The sequence below is a fragment of the Ascaphus truei genome, chromosome 2, assembly GCF_040206685.1.
Source record: "Ascaphus truei isolate aAscTru1 chromosome 2, aAscTru1.hap1, whole genome shotgun sequence".
Lineage (NCBI taxonomy): Eukaryota > Metazoa > Chordata > Amphibia > Anura > Ascaphidae > Ascaphus > Ascaphus truei.
The window spans coordinates 242,225,994-242,242,708 of record NC_134484.1 but is presented as its reverse complement, the minus strand read 5'-3'; the positions used below and the strand labels follow the sequence as shown (position 1 = coordinate 242,242,708).

The 16,715-nt window shown below is 55.1% G+C and overlaps 1 protein-coding gene across 1 annotated transcript in view; it reads left to right on the top strand.

Annotated features, from left to right (window-relative positions):
• The first annotated feature begins 334 nt into the window (after positions 1-334).
• Positions 335-16,715, top strand: part of LOC142487188 (uncharacterized) — a 33,656-nt gene continuing 17,275 nt past the window's right edge. The window contains exons 1-2 of the mRNA XM_075586005.1: positions 335-459; positions 16,652-16,715. The exon at positions 16,652-16,715 is cut by the window's right edge and continues 195 nt beyond it. The gene's annotated coding sequence lies outside the window, so the exon portion shown is untranslated. The remainder of the gene's footprint in view (positions 460-16,651) is intronic.

Here is a 16,715-nt window from a genome sequence, read left to right as displayed (position 1 = left end):
TCAGCCGGTCTCTTTCTTCTCCGGCTTGCAGCTGCACCTCACCTCCCTTCACTGCCGCACGGCAGTCATCTTGGGGGTGAGGGGGAGGCTCTGATGAATGTGCGCCGCGCCTGCCGTCCAGCGATAGATCTCGTTGTCAGGGGAGATCACTGCAGGGGTCCCCCCATCCGTGAGAGGCCCCAGCCGGTAGTCTATGTGGCAGGGGGAGACGCAGGGCCCCCGCGCTCTTGCGGCACAACCGCAGAGTACCGAATCAAAATGGCCGCCGCCCCCTTCAGTGCAGCTTCATCGGCAGTTCCCTACATGCAGCGCTGCTGCTGTTGCTGTTCCGACTGGGATGAGGTAAGGTGACAGGGGCACGATCACGTGGCTTCGGCGGCAGGGGGGCCCGGAGGCAGGGACTTTCTCTGCTGCTTGCGCTCACTTCTCCCCAACGGAGCTGGCGGCCGGGTCTGAGGGGTAAGTGTATTTTGGGGGGGGGTCGCACTGTGAGCCCTCAGGGGTTAGTTGACTCCTCCGAGTCAGGGCACTTATTTCCCTCTAATGGCCTCACTTACTGCCACCTCATCCCCCCTTCCTCACGGAGCAGCGGCAATCATCTTGTTTCATGGCCAGACCAGATCAGGGATCAGATTAGTGCTCCCACGTCACCTGCGCCCACAGATGGAGACCTCAGTCACCGGGGGGATGAACTCAGCACTGACCTCCTAATGTTGCAGTGGGCCCAATCTCCCAAAGTTGCGGTGGGCCCAATCTCCCGGGGTGGAGTGAAGCCCTCTGCTCCAGTGCTGCTTCTCCGAGGTAGAAAATGGCCCCCGAACTACCAGTGCTCCTGTCGCCCTCGCGGATCGGGCAGACAGAGTGTCCCTCAGGATCACTTGCGTGGATGGGGGGGGGGGGGTGATTATTGGGCTCCGCTGTGCAATCCACTGGGCTCTTTCCCACCCTCGGCCAGATCAAGTTGGGATCCGAACACTGGTTTCAATACTGTGTGGGTCCGGCAGCCATTTTAAAATGTTCTTGTGGCCAGGTTAGAGAGGGGCCTGCCGACCTCAGGTAAATACCTAGTTCACACCCTCAGGTGACTCCAGCCAGGTGCGTGGAAAGACTCTCAGGAGCCACACTTCTTTCCCTGTGTTGATTTTGGGTGATTTCCCCCTGGTTTTTAGGGGTGCAAACTCCTTGATTCAGCGGAGATGAGCGTATGTGCGGCTGCTCTGCTCCACGTCCTGCCCACGCCCCCAATAGTTTTATTTTTGAACCAATTCCTGTTCAGCCTTTTTTTCCTGCAGCGCTCCGATACCTTCTTGTTTCTTCTTGGATGTAGAGCTACAGAAAGCCCACAAATGAGATTGTCTATAAATGAACACAACAGGGATAAGTGCAAGCAACCTACATAGATACGCTATGTCAGCAAGTATCCAGTGGCATAACTATCATGCTGCTAAACCCCACCATGCAGGGGGGGGGGAGAGTAACGAGAGTGCAGGGGTGCCCTGCCAGCTGCCTGGCCGCACTGTTGCTGGTTGCTGCTCTCTGCTGCTCTCTGCTTGATGTGCGGGTTGGGGGGGGGTTGGAGGTTGGGGGGGGGTTGTATGTATTTGGAGGTGGCTTTGTGTTGGTATGTATTTGGGGGGTTGGGGCGTTGTATGCATTTTGGGGGGGGGGTTGTATGTGGGTTAGGGGGGGATTGAGTGGGATAATTGTTGGAGGGGGGGGACCTGAGAGGATAGTGTCACCATTGATGCTGTATTATTCATTCTACCTCTTTCCATTCTCTCTCTACCTTCTCCCCCATTCCCTCTATCCCTCACCTCCACCATTTTCTCTCACCCTCCCCCCCATTTTCTCTCACTCCCACCAGTCTCTCTCCCTTCCCTCACCCCCAGTTTCACTCCCTTCCTCCCCCAATTCTCTCTCCCCATCCCCCCATTCTCTCTCTCTTCCTCTGCTCCTCCATTTTCTCTCTCTCTCAATCCCCTCAATCCCCTCCTCTATTCTCTCTCCCCCGTCCTTTCTCTCTCCACCCTCCTCCATTCTCTTTACCTCCCATTTTCTCTCTGACCTGCACAGACACACAGCCACTGACCTGTGCAGACACTCACACAGCCACTGATCTGCACAGACAGACCTGCACAGCCACTGGCCCCGACCCTGCACAGACCCCGACCCTGTACGGACCCCGACACTGCACAGACCCCGACCCTGCACAGCCAGTGACACAGACACTGACCCTGCACACACTGACCCTGCACAGACACACTGACCCTGCACAGACACACTGACGCTGCACAGACACACACAGCACAGACACACTGACCCTGCACAGACACACACTGACCCTGCACCGAGACACTGACACACTGACCCTGCACTGAGACACTGACACACTGACCCTGCACTGAGACACTGACACACTGACCCTGCACTGAGACACTGACACTGTACTGACACACAATGACACTGACCCTGCCGACACACACTGATCCTGACACACTGACCCTGCACAGAAACACACTGACCCTGCACAGACACACACTGACCCTGCACATACTGACCTTACACTGAGACACTGACACTGACACACTGACCCTGCACTGAGACTCTGACACACTGACAATGCACTGAGACACTGATCCTGCACTGAGACACTGAAACTGACACACTGTCCCTGCACTGAGACACTGACACAGTGAACCTGTACTGAAACACTGACACAGTGAACCTGTACTGAGACACTGACACACTGACCCTGTACTGAGACACTGACACACTGACCCTGCACTGAGACACTGACCCTGCACTGAGACACTGACCCTGTACTGAGACACTGACACACTGACCCTGTACTGAGACACAGACACACTGACCCTGTACTGAGACACTGAGACACTGACCCTACACTGAGACACTGAGACACTGAAACTGACACACTGACCCTGCACTGAGACTCTGACACTGACACACTGACCCTGCACTGAGACTCTGACACTGACACACTGTCCCTGCACAGAGACACTGACACACTGTCCCTGTACTGAGACACAGACACACTGACCTGCACAGACACACTGACCTGCACAGACACACTGACCTGCACAGACACATTGACCCTGCACAGACACACTGACCCTGCACAGACACGCTGACCCGTCACAGACACACACTGCACAGACACACTGACCCTGCTCAGACACACACTGACACTGACCTTGCCGACACACACTGACCCTGACACACTGACCCTGCACAGACACACACTAACCCTGCACTGAGACACTGACCCTGCACTGAGACACTGGCCCTGTACTGAGACACTGCCACACTGACCCTGTACTGAGACACTGACCCTGCACTGAGACACTGACACATTGACCTTACACTGAGACACTGACCCTGCACTGAGACACTGACACACTGACCCTGCACTGACACACTGACACACTGACCCTGCGCTGAGACAATGACCCGGTACTGAGACACTGACCCTGCACTGAGACACTGACCCTGTACTGAGACACTGACACACTAACCTTACACTGAGACACTGACACTGCACTGAGACACTGACACTGACACACTGACCCTGCAGTGAGACTCTGACACACTGACAATGCACTGACACAGTGAACCTGTACTGAGACACTGACACACTGACCCTGTACTGAGACACTGACACACTGACCCTGTACTGAGACACTGACACACTGACCCTGTACTGAGACACTGACACACTGACCCTGTACTGAGACACTGAGACACTGACCCTGTACTGAGACACTGACCCTGCACTGAGACACTGACACACTGACCCTGTACTGAGACACTGACACGCTGACTCTGCACTGAGACACTGACACACTGACCCTGTACTGAGACACTGAGACACTGACCCTGTACTGAGACATTGACCCTGTACTGAGACACTGACCCTGCAGTGAGACACTGACCCTGCACAGAGACACTGACCCTGTATTGAGACACTGACCCTGTACTGAGACACTGACCCTGTACTGAGACACTTACCCTGCATTGAGACACTGACCCTGCACTGAGACACTGACACACTGACCCTGCACTGAGACACTGACACACTGACCCTGCACTGAGACACTGACACACTGACCCTGCACTGAGACACTGACACACTGACCCTGCACAGATACTGACCCTGCACTGAGACACTGACCCTGCATTGAGACACTGACACACTGACCCTGCAATGAGACACTGACATACTGACCCTGTACTGAGACACTGACTCTGCATTGAGACACTGACCCTGCACTGAGACACTGACACACTGACCCTGCACTGAGACACTGACACACTGACCCTGCACAGATACTGACCCTGCACTGAGACACTGAGACACTGACACCAGCTCTGAGGAGCAGCTGCAGGGGGGGGGGTGTCCTACCTTTCACTGTGGAGCTTGGTTGGGAGGGGAAGCCATCTTGGTTGGTGGGGGTGGGGGGGAAGCCACCTTCCGGTTCTCACTGCTGAGGCTCCGCTGTCACTAACCTCGCCCCCACCCTCTGCAGCAGCAGTCAGACCGGCCTCTGCTCTCCTCCCTGCCACACTGACCCTGCAATGAGACACAGACACTGAGACACTGACCCTGTACTGAGACACTGACACACTGACCCTGTACTGAGACACTGACACACTGACCCTGTACTGAGACACTGACCCTGTACTGAGACACTGACACACTGACCCTGCACTGAGACACTGACACACTGACCCTGCACTGACACACTGACACACTGACACACTGACCCTGCACTGAGACACTGAACTAAGACACTGACCCTGCACTGAGACACTGACACACTGACCCTGCACCGAGACACTGACACACTGACCCTGCACTGAGACACTGACACACTAACCCTGCACTGAGACACTGACACACTGACCCTGCACTGAGACACTGACACTGTACTGAGACACTGAGACACTGACACCAGCTCTGAGGAGCAGCTGCAGGGGGGGGGGGGGGGGGGTGGTGTCCTACCTTTCACTGTGGTCCTTGGTTCGGGGGTGAAGCCATCTTGGTTGGGGAGGGGGTGGAAGCCACCTCACTTCCAGTCCTCACTGCTGAGGCTCCGCTGTCACTAAACCCGCCTCCACCCTCTGCAGCAGCAGTCAGACCGGCCTCTGCTCTCCTCCCTGCCACACTGACCCTGCAATGAGACACGGACACTGAGACACTGACCCTGTACTGAGACACTGACCCTGCCCTGAGACACTGACACACTGACCCTGTTCAGACACACTGACCCAGTTCTGACACACTGACCCTGTATTGAGACACTGATCCTGCACTGAGACACTGATACACTGACCCTGTTCTGACACACTGACCCTGCACTGAGACACTAACACACTGACCCTGCACAGAGACACTGACCCTGCACTGAGACACTGAGACACTGACCCTGCACTGAGACACTGACACACTGACCCTGCACAGAGACACTGACACACTCACCCTGCACTGAGACACTGACTCTGCACTGACACACTGACCCTGCACTGAGACACTGACCCTGCACTGAGACACTGACCTTGCACTGACACACTGACCCTGTACTGAGACACTAACACACTGACCCTGCACTGAGACAATGACACACTGACCCTGCACTGAGACACTGACACTGCACTGACCCTGGATGGAGATACTGACACACTGACCCTGCACGTAGACACGGATCCTGCACGGAGACACTGAAACACTGACACACTGACCCTGTACTGAGACACTGACCATGTACTGAGACACTGACCCTGTACTGAGACACTGACCCTGTACTGAGACACTGACACACTGACGCTGCACTGAGACACTGACACAATGACCCTGCACTGAGACACTGACACACTGACCCTGCACTGAGACACTGATCCTGTACTGAGACACTGACCCTGTACTGAGACACTGACCTTGCACTGAGACACTGACACACTGACCCTGTACTGAGACACTGATCCTGTACTGAGACACTGACCTTGCACTGAGACACTGACACACTGACACTGTACTGAGACACTGACCCTGCACTGAGACACTGCCACACTGACCCTGCACTGAGACACTGAGACACTGAGACACTGACCCTGCACTGAGACACGGACACTGAGACACTGACCCTGCACTGAGACACGGACACACTGACCCTGCACTGAGACACGGACACACTGACCCTGCACTGAGACACTAACCCTGCACTGAGACACTGACACACTGACCCTGCACTGAGACACTGACACACTGACCCTGCACTGAGACACTGACACACTGACCCTGCACAGATACTGACCCTGCACTGAGACACTGACCCTGCATTGAGACACTGACACACAGACCCTGCAATGAGACACTGACATACTGACCCTGTACTGAGACACTGACTCTGCATTGAGACACTGACCTTGCACTGAGACACTGACACACTGACCCTGCACTGAGACACTGAGACACTGACCCTGCACTGAGACACTGACACACTGACCCTGCACTGAGACACTGACACACTGACCCTGCACTGAGACACTGACACACTGACCCTGCACAGATACTGACCCTGCACTGAGACACTGAGACACTGACACCAGCTCTGATGAGCAGCTGCAGGGGGGGGGGGTGTCCTACCTTTCACTGTGGAGCTTGGTTGGGAGGGGAAGCCATCTTGGTTGGTGGGGGTGGGGGGGAAGCCACCTTCCGGTTCTCACTGCTGAGGCTCCGCTGTCACTAACCCCGCCCCCACCCTCTGCAGCAGCAGTCAGACCGGCCTCTGCTCTCCTCCCTGCCACACTGACCCTGCAATGAGACACAGACACTGAGACACTGACCCTGTACTGAGACACTGACACACTGACCCTGTACTGAGACACTGACACACTGACCCTGTACTGAGACACTGACCCTGTACTGAGACACTGACACACTGACCCTGCACTGAGACACTGACACACTGACCCTGCACTGACACACTGACACACTGACACACTGACCCTGCACTGAGACACTGACACTGAACTGAGACACTGACCCTGCACTGAGACACTGACACACTGACCCTGCACCGAGACACTGACACACTGACCCTGCACTGAGACACTGACACACTGACCCTGCACTGAGACACTGACACTGTACTGAGACACTCAGACACTGACACCAGGTATGAGGAGCAGCTGCAGGGGGAAGGGGTGGTGTCCTACCTTTCACTGCGGACATTGGTTCGGGGGTGAAGCCATCTTGGTTGGGGAGGGGGTGGAAGCCACCTCACTTCCGGTCCTCACTGCTGAGGCTCCGCTGTCACTAACCCCGCCCCCACCCTCTGCAGCAGCAGTCAGACCGGCCTCTGCTCTCCTCCCTGCCACACTGACCCTGCAATGAGACACGGACACTGAGACACTGACCCTGTACTGAGACACTGACCCTGCCCTGAGACACTGACACACTGACCCTGTTCAGACACACTGACTCAGTTCTGACACACTGACCCTGTATTGAGACACTGATCCTGCACTGAGACACTGATACACTGACCCTGTTCTGACACACTGACCCTGCACTGAGACACTAACACACTGACCCTGCACAGAGACACTGACCCTGCACTGAGACACTGAGACACTGACCCTGCACTGAGACACTGACACACTGACCCTGCACTGAGACACTGACCCTGCACTGAGACACTGACCTTGCACTGACACACTGACCCTGTACTGAGACACTAACACACTGACCCTGCACTAACACAATGACACACTGACCCTGCACTGAGACACTGACCCTGCACTGAGACACAGCTACACTGACCCTGGATGGAGACACTGACACACTGAACCTGCACGTAGACACGGATCCTGCACGGAGACACTGACACACTGACACACTGACCCTGTACTGAGACACTGAACATGTACTGAGACACTGACCCTGTACTGAGACACTGACCCTGTACTGAGACACTGACACACTGACGCTGCACTGAGACACTGACACACTGACCCTGCACTGAGACACTGACACACTGACCCTGGACTGAGATACTGACCCTGCACTGAGACACTGATCCTGTACTGATACATTGACCTTGCACTGAGACACTGACACACTGACACACTGACCCCTCACTGAGACACTGACACACTGACACTGTACTGAGACACTGACACACTGACCCTGCACTGAGATATTGCCACACTGACCCTGCACTGAGACACTGAGACACTGACCCTGCACTGGGACACGGACACTGAGACACTGACCCTGCACTGAGACACGGACACACTGACCCTGCACTGAGACACGGACACACTGACCTTGCACTGAGACACTGACACATTGACCCTGCACTGAGACACTGACACACCGACCCTGCATTGAGACACAGACACGGACACACTGACCCTGCACTGAGACACTGACCCTGCACTGAGACACTGACACACTGACCCTGCACTGAGACACTGACACACTGATCCTGCACTGAGACACTGACACACTGACCCTGCACAGAGACACTGACACACTGACCCTGCACTGAGACACTGACATACTGACCCTGCACGGAGACACGGACACGGACACACTGACCCTGCACTGAGACACTGACACACTGACCCTGCACTGAGCCACTGACACACTGACCCTGCACTGAGACACGGACACGGACACACTAACCCTGCACTGAGACACTGACCCTGCACTGAGACACGGACACGGACACACTGACCCTGCACTGAGACACTGACACACTGACCCTGCACTGAGCCACTGACACACTGACCCTGCACTGAGACACGGACACGGACACACTAACCCTGCACTGAGACACTGACCTTGCACTGAGACACTGACACACTGATCCTGCACTGAGACACTGACACACTGACCCTGCACTGAGACACTGACACACTGACCCTCCACTGAGACACTGACACACTGACCCTGCACTGAGACACTGACCCTGCACTGAGACACTGACCCTGCACTGAGACACTGACACACTGACCCTGCACTGAGACACTGACACACTGACCCTGTACTGAGACACTGACACACTGACCCTGCACGGAGACACTGACACACTGACCCTGCACTGAGACACTGACACACTGACCCTGCACGGAGACACGGACACGGACACACTGACCCTGCACTGAGACACTGACACACTGACCCTGCACTTAGACACTGACACACTGACCCTGCACTGAGACACTGACACACTGACCCTGCACTGACACACTGACCCTGCACAGAGACACGGACACGGACACACTGACCCTGCACTGAGACACTGATACACTGACCCTGCACTGAGACACTGACACACTGACCCTGCACTGAGACACTGACCCTGCACTGACACACTGACCCTGCACGGAGACACTGACCCTGCACTGAGACACAGACACACTGACCCTGCACTGAGACACTGACCCTGCACTGAGACACTGACACACTGACACTGTACTGAGACACTGACATACTGACCCTGCACTGAGACACTGACACAATAACCCTGTACTGAGACACTGAGACACTGACCCTGTACTGAGACACTGACCCTGCACTGAGACACTGACACACTGACCCTGTACTGAGACACTGACACGCTGACTCTGCACTGAGACACTGACACACTGACCCTGTACTGAGACACTGAGACACTGACCCTGTACTGAGACATTGACCCTGTACTGAGACACTGACCCTGCAGTGAGACACTGACCCTGTACTGAGACACTTACCCTGCATTGAGACACTGACCCTGCACTGAGACACTGACACACTGACCCTGCACTGAGACACTGACACACTGACCCTGCACTGAGACACTGACACACTGACCCTGCACTGAGACACTGACACACTGACCCTGCACAGATACTGACCCTGCACTGAGACACTGACCCTGCATTGAGACACTGACACACTGACCCTGCAATGAGACACTGACATACTGACCCTGTACTGAGACACTGACTCTGCATTGAGACACTGACCCTGCACTGAGACACTGACACACTGACCCTGCACTGAGACACTGACACACTGACCCTGCACTGAGACACTGACACACTGACCCTGCACAGATACTGACCCTGCACTGAGACACTGAGACACTGACACCAGCTCTGAGGAGCAGCTGCAGGGGGGGGGGGGGGGTCCTACCTTTCACTGTGGAGCTTGGTTGGGAGGGGAAGCCATCTTGGTTGGTGGGGGTGGGGGGGAAGCCACCTTCCGGTTCTCACTGCTGAGGCTCCGCTGTCACTAACCTCGCCCCCACCCTCTGCAGCAGCAGTCAGACCGGCCTCTGCTCTCCTCCCTGCCACACTGACCCTGCAATGAGACACAGACACTGAGACACTGACCCTGTACTGAGACACTGACACACTGACCCTGTACTGAGACACTGACACACTGACCCTGTACTGAGACACTGACCCTGTACTGAGACACTGACACACTGACCCTGCACTGAGACACTGACCCTGCACTGACACACTGACACACTGACACACTGACCCTGCACTGAGACACTGAACTAAGACACTGACCCTGCACTGAGACACTGACACACTGACCCTGCACCGAGACACTGACACACTGACCCTGCACTGAGACACTGACACACTAACCCTGCACTGAGACACTGACACACTGACCCTGCACTGAGACACTGACACTGTACTGAGACACTGAGACACTGACACCAGCTCTGAGGAGCAGCTGCAGGGGGGGGGGTGGTGTCCTACCTTTCACTGTGGACCTTGGTTCGGGGGTGAAGCCATCTTGGTTGGGGAGGGGGTGGAAGCCACCTCACTTCCAGTCCTCACTGCTGAGGCTCCGCTGTCACTAAACCCGCCTCCACCCTCTGCAGCAGCAGTCAGACCGGCCTCTGCTCTCCTCCCTGCCACACTGACCCTGCAATGAGACACGGACACTGAGACACTGACCCTGTACTGAGACACTGACCCTGCCCTGAGACACTGACATACTGACCCTGTTCAGACACACTGACCCAGTTCTGACACACTGACCCTGTATTGAGACACTGATCCTGCACTGAGACACTGATACACTGACCCTGTTCTGACACACTGACCCTGCACTGAGACACTAACACACTGACCCTGCACAGAGACACTGACCCTGCACTGAGACACTGAGACACTGACCCTGCACTGAGACACTGACACACTGACCCTGCACAGAGACACTGACACACTCACCCTGCACTGAGACACTGACTCTGCACTGACACACTGACCCTGCACTGAGACACTGACCCTGCACTGAGACACTGACCTTGCACTGACACACTGACCCTGTACTGAGACACTAACACACTGACCCTGCACTGAGACAATGACACACTGACCCTGCACTGAGACACTGACACTGCACTGACCCTGGATGGAGATACTGACACACTGACCCTGCACGTAGACACGGATCCTGCACGGAGACACTGAAACACTGACACACTGACCCTGTACTGAGACACTGACCATGTACTGAGACACTGACCCTGTACTGAGACACTGACCCTATACTGAGACACTGACACACTGACGCTGCACTGAGACACTGACACAATGACCCTGCACTGAGACACTGACACACTGACCCTGCACTGAGACACTGATCCTGTACTGAGACACTGACCCTGTACTGAGACACTGACCTTGCACTGAGACACTGACACACTGACCCTGTACTGAGACACTGATCCTGTACTGAGACACTGACCTTGCACTGAGACACTGACACACTGACACTGTACTGAGACACCGACACACTGACCCTGCACTGAGACACTGCCACACTGACCCTGCACTGAGACACTGAGACACTGAGACACTGACCCTGCACTGAGACACGGACACTGAGACACTGACCCTGCACTGAGACACGGACACACTGACCCTGCACTGAGACACGGACACACTGACCCTGCACTGAGACACTAACCCTGCACTGAGACACTGACACACTGACCCTGCACTGAGACACTGACACACTGACCCTGCACTGAGACACTGACACACTGACCCTGCACAGATACTGACCCTGCACTGAGACACTGACCCTGCATTGAGACACTGACACACTGACCCTGCAATGAGACACTGACATACTGACCCTGTACTGAGACACTGACTCTGCATTGAGACACTGACCTTGCACTGAGACACTGACACACTGACCCTGCACTGAGACACTGACACACTGACCCTGCACTGAGACACTGACACACTGACCCTGCACTGAGACACTGACACACTGACCCTGCACTGAGACACTGACACACTGACCCTGCACAGATACTGACCCTGCACTGAGACACTGAGACACTGACACCAGCTCTGATGAGCAGCTGCAGGGGGGGGGGGGGGTGTCCTAACTTTCACTGTGGAGCTTGGTTGGGAGGGGAAGCCATCTTGGTTGGTGGGGGTGGGGGGGAAGCCACCTTCTGGTTCTCACTGCTGAGGCTCCGCTGTCACTAACCCCGCCCCCACCCTCTGCAGCAGCAGTCAGACCGGCCTCTGCTCTCCTCCCTGCCACACTGACCCTGCAATGAGACACAGACACTGAGACACTGACCCTGTACTGAGACACTGACACACTGACCCTGTACTGAGACACTGACACACTGACCCTGTACTGAGACACTGACCCTGTACTGAGACACTGACACACTGACCCTGCACTGAGACACTGACACACTGACCCTGCACTGACACACTGACACACTGACACACTGACCCTGCACTGAGACACTGACACTGAACTGAGACACTGACCCTGCACTGAGACACTGACACACTGACCCTGCACCGAGACACTGACACACTGACCCTGCACTGAGACACTGACACACTGACCCTGCACTGAGACACTGACACTGTACTGAGACACTCAGACACTGACACCAGGTCTGAGGAGCAGCTGCAGGGGGAAGGGGTGGTGTCCTACCTTTCACTGCGGACATTGGTTCGGGGGTGAAGCCATCTTGGTTGGGGAGGGGGTGGAAGCCACCTCACTTCCGGTCCTCACTGCTGAGGCTCCGCTGTCACTAACCCCGCCCCCACCCTCTGCAGCAGCAGTCAGACCGGCCTCTGCTCTCCTCCCTGCCACACTGACCCTGCAATGAGACACGGACACTGAGACACTGACCCTGTACTGAGACACTGACCCTGCCCTGAGACACTGACACACTGACCCTGTTCAGACACACTGACTCAGTTCTGACACACTGACCATGTATTGAGACACTGATCCTGCACTGAGACACTGATACACTGACCCTGTTCTGACACACTGACCCTGCACTGAGACACTAACACACTGACCCTGCACAGAGACACTGACCCTGCACTGAGACACTGAGACACTGACCCTGCACTGAGACACTGACACACTGACCCTGCACTGAGACACTGACCCTGCACTGAGACACTGACCTTGCACTGACACACTGACCCTGTACTGAGACACTAACACACTGACCCTGCACTGACACAATGACACACTGACCCTGCACTGAGACACTGACCCTGCACTGAGACACAGCTACACTGACCCTGGATGGAGACACTGACACACTGACCCTGCACGTAGACACGGATCCTGCACGGAGACACTGACACACTGACACACTGACCCTGTACTGAGACACTGAACATGTACTGAGACACTGACCCTGTACTGAGACACTGACCCTGTACTGAGACACTGACACACTGACGCTGCACTGAGACACTGACACACTGACCCTGCACTGAGACACTGACACACTGACCCTGCACTGAGATACTGACCCTGCACTGAGACACTGACACACTGACACACTGACCCCTCACTGAGACACTGACACACTGACACTGTACTGAGACACTGAAACACTGACCCTGCACTGAGATATTGCCACACTGACCCTGCACTGAGACACTGAGACACTGACCCTGCACTGGGACACGGACACTGAGACACTGACCCTGCACTGAGACACGGACACACTGACCCTGCACTGAGACACGGACACACTGACCTTGCACTGAGACACTGACACATTGACCCTGCACTGAGACACTGACACACCGACCCTGCATTGAGACACAGACACGGACACACTGACCCTGCACTGAGACACTGACCTGCACTGAGACACTGACACACTGACCCTGCACTGAGACACTGACACACTGATCCTGCACTGAGACACTGACACACTGACCCTGCACAGAGACACTGACACACTGACCCTGCACTGAGACACTGACATACTGACCCTGCACGGAGACACGGACACGGACACACTGACCCTGCACTGAGACACTGACACACTGACCCTGCACTGAGCCACTGACACACTGACCCTGCACTGAGACACGGACACGGACACACTAACCCTGCACTGAGACACTGACCCTGCACGGAGACACGGACACGGACACACTGACCCTGCACTGAGACACTGACACACTGACCCTGCACTGAGCCACTGACACACTGACCCTGCACTGAGACACGGACACGGACACACTAACCCTGCACTGAGACACTGACCTTGCACTGAGACACTGACACACTGATCCTGCACTGAGACACTGACACACTGACCCTGCACTGAGACACTGACACACTGACCCTGCACTGAGACACTGACACACTGACCCTGCACTGAGACACTGACCCTGCACTGAGACACTGACACACTGACCCTGCACTGAGACACTGACACACTGACCCTGTACTGAGACACTGACACACTGACCCTGCACTGAGACACTGACACACTGACCCTGCACTGAGACACTGACACACTGACCCTGCACGGAGACACGGACACGGACACACTGACCCTGCACTGAGACACTGACACACTGACCCTGCACTGAGACACTGACACACTGACCCTGCACTGAGACACTGACACACTGACCCTGCACTGAGACACTGACACACTGACCCTGCACGGAGACACGGACACAGACACACTGACCCTGCACTGAGACACTGATACACTGACCCTGCACTGAGACACTGACACACTGACCCTGCACTGAGACACTGACCCTGCACTGACACACTGACCCTGCACGGAGACACTGACCCTGCACTGAGACACAGACACACTGACCCTGCACTGAGACACTGACCCTGCACTGAGACACTGACACACTGACACTGTACTGAGACACTGACATACTGACCCTGCACTGAGACACTGACACAATAACCCTGTACTGAGACACTGACACACTGACCCTGTCCTGAGACACTGACACACTGACCCTGCACTGAGACACTGACACACTGAGCCTGCACTGAGACACTGACACACTGACCCTGCACTGAGACACTGACACACTGACCCTGCACTGAGACACTGACACACTGACCCTGCACTGAGACACTGACACACTGACCCTGTCCTGAGACACCGAGACACTGACACCAGCTCTGGGGAGCAGCTGGAGGGGGGGGGGGGTGGTGTCCTACCTTTGACTGTGGAGCTTTGTTGGGGGGGAAGCCATCTTGGTTGGGGGGGGGAGCCACCTCACTTCCGGTCCTCACTTCTGAGGCTCCGCTGTCACTAACCCCACCCCCACCCTCTGCAGCAGCAGTCAGACCGGCCTCTGCTCTCCTCCCTGCATTCTTGCTCTCTGCTGCCCCCACCTTCTCTGGTCAAAGCCGGGACAGCCACAAAGAACCGGGACATTTTATAGTAAGTCAGGCAGCCGGGACAGACCATAAAAAACCGGGACAAACCTTAAAAAACGGGACTGTCCCGGCTAAACTGGCACATCTGGTCACCCTAGCTGTAAGAGAAAGGGTGAGGGGTAAGTGAGAGAGGGGGAAATTGAAGGGGCAGGTGATTTTTAAATGGGGAGTTCGCAAGACCGCTGACACGGGGTTGGTGGGGGGGGGGAGTCCCATTCTTAACTCTAGTCCTGGGCCCTGTCTGTGGTCCTGGCTAACTGTAATTAAAGCCATTAGCAGTTTGAAGCCTGATCGGGTGCGATATCTTGTATCGGAGCTTGATGAAACTGATCCTTTGAGGTTACATTTAAAAATGAGCAGGCTGACTGTATTAATGATTTATTCTTGTAATAATTGTATTAGAAAACACTGACAGGTGGAAGGCTGTATATGTCACATGGGGAGTAGGAATTCCTGCCTAGGCTTTCATTCTGCCGTCCTGAAACTAATCAATCACAGGCGATCTCTGCTTTTATATCAGACACTTCCCAGTCTCTTTGGCAAGAGTTGGAAAAAATCAGAATCCACCACGCACCCCTCCTCCTGCGTATTTTATACTCTCTCCTCCTTAGTATGCACCTTCATGCAGTAAGCACTGCCCCTACGTATACTATGAGGGGACATTTCTAATTCAATAAACTGCTAACAAGAACTTAATTTTCTCTTCTATATACACAAACACACAACCATTTAAACTGTCTCATAAGGAAGATGTGGCAGATTCAGTAGTAGAAATATTGCTGTTAGGAATATTCAATATTTGAGACTAGAAATATACTTTGCAGCCACTTAAAGCAGCAGAACATATACCACTGCGCAATGTTACATTTTATTTTGTTTTTATTACAGGATTGAAGCAGGGGCCCTCCAGATCTGAACGGTGTGAATTTCTGCTCCAGGGACCCCTTTCTTC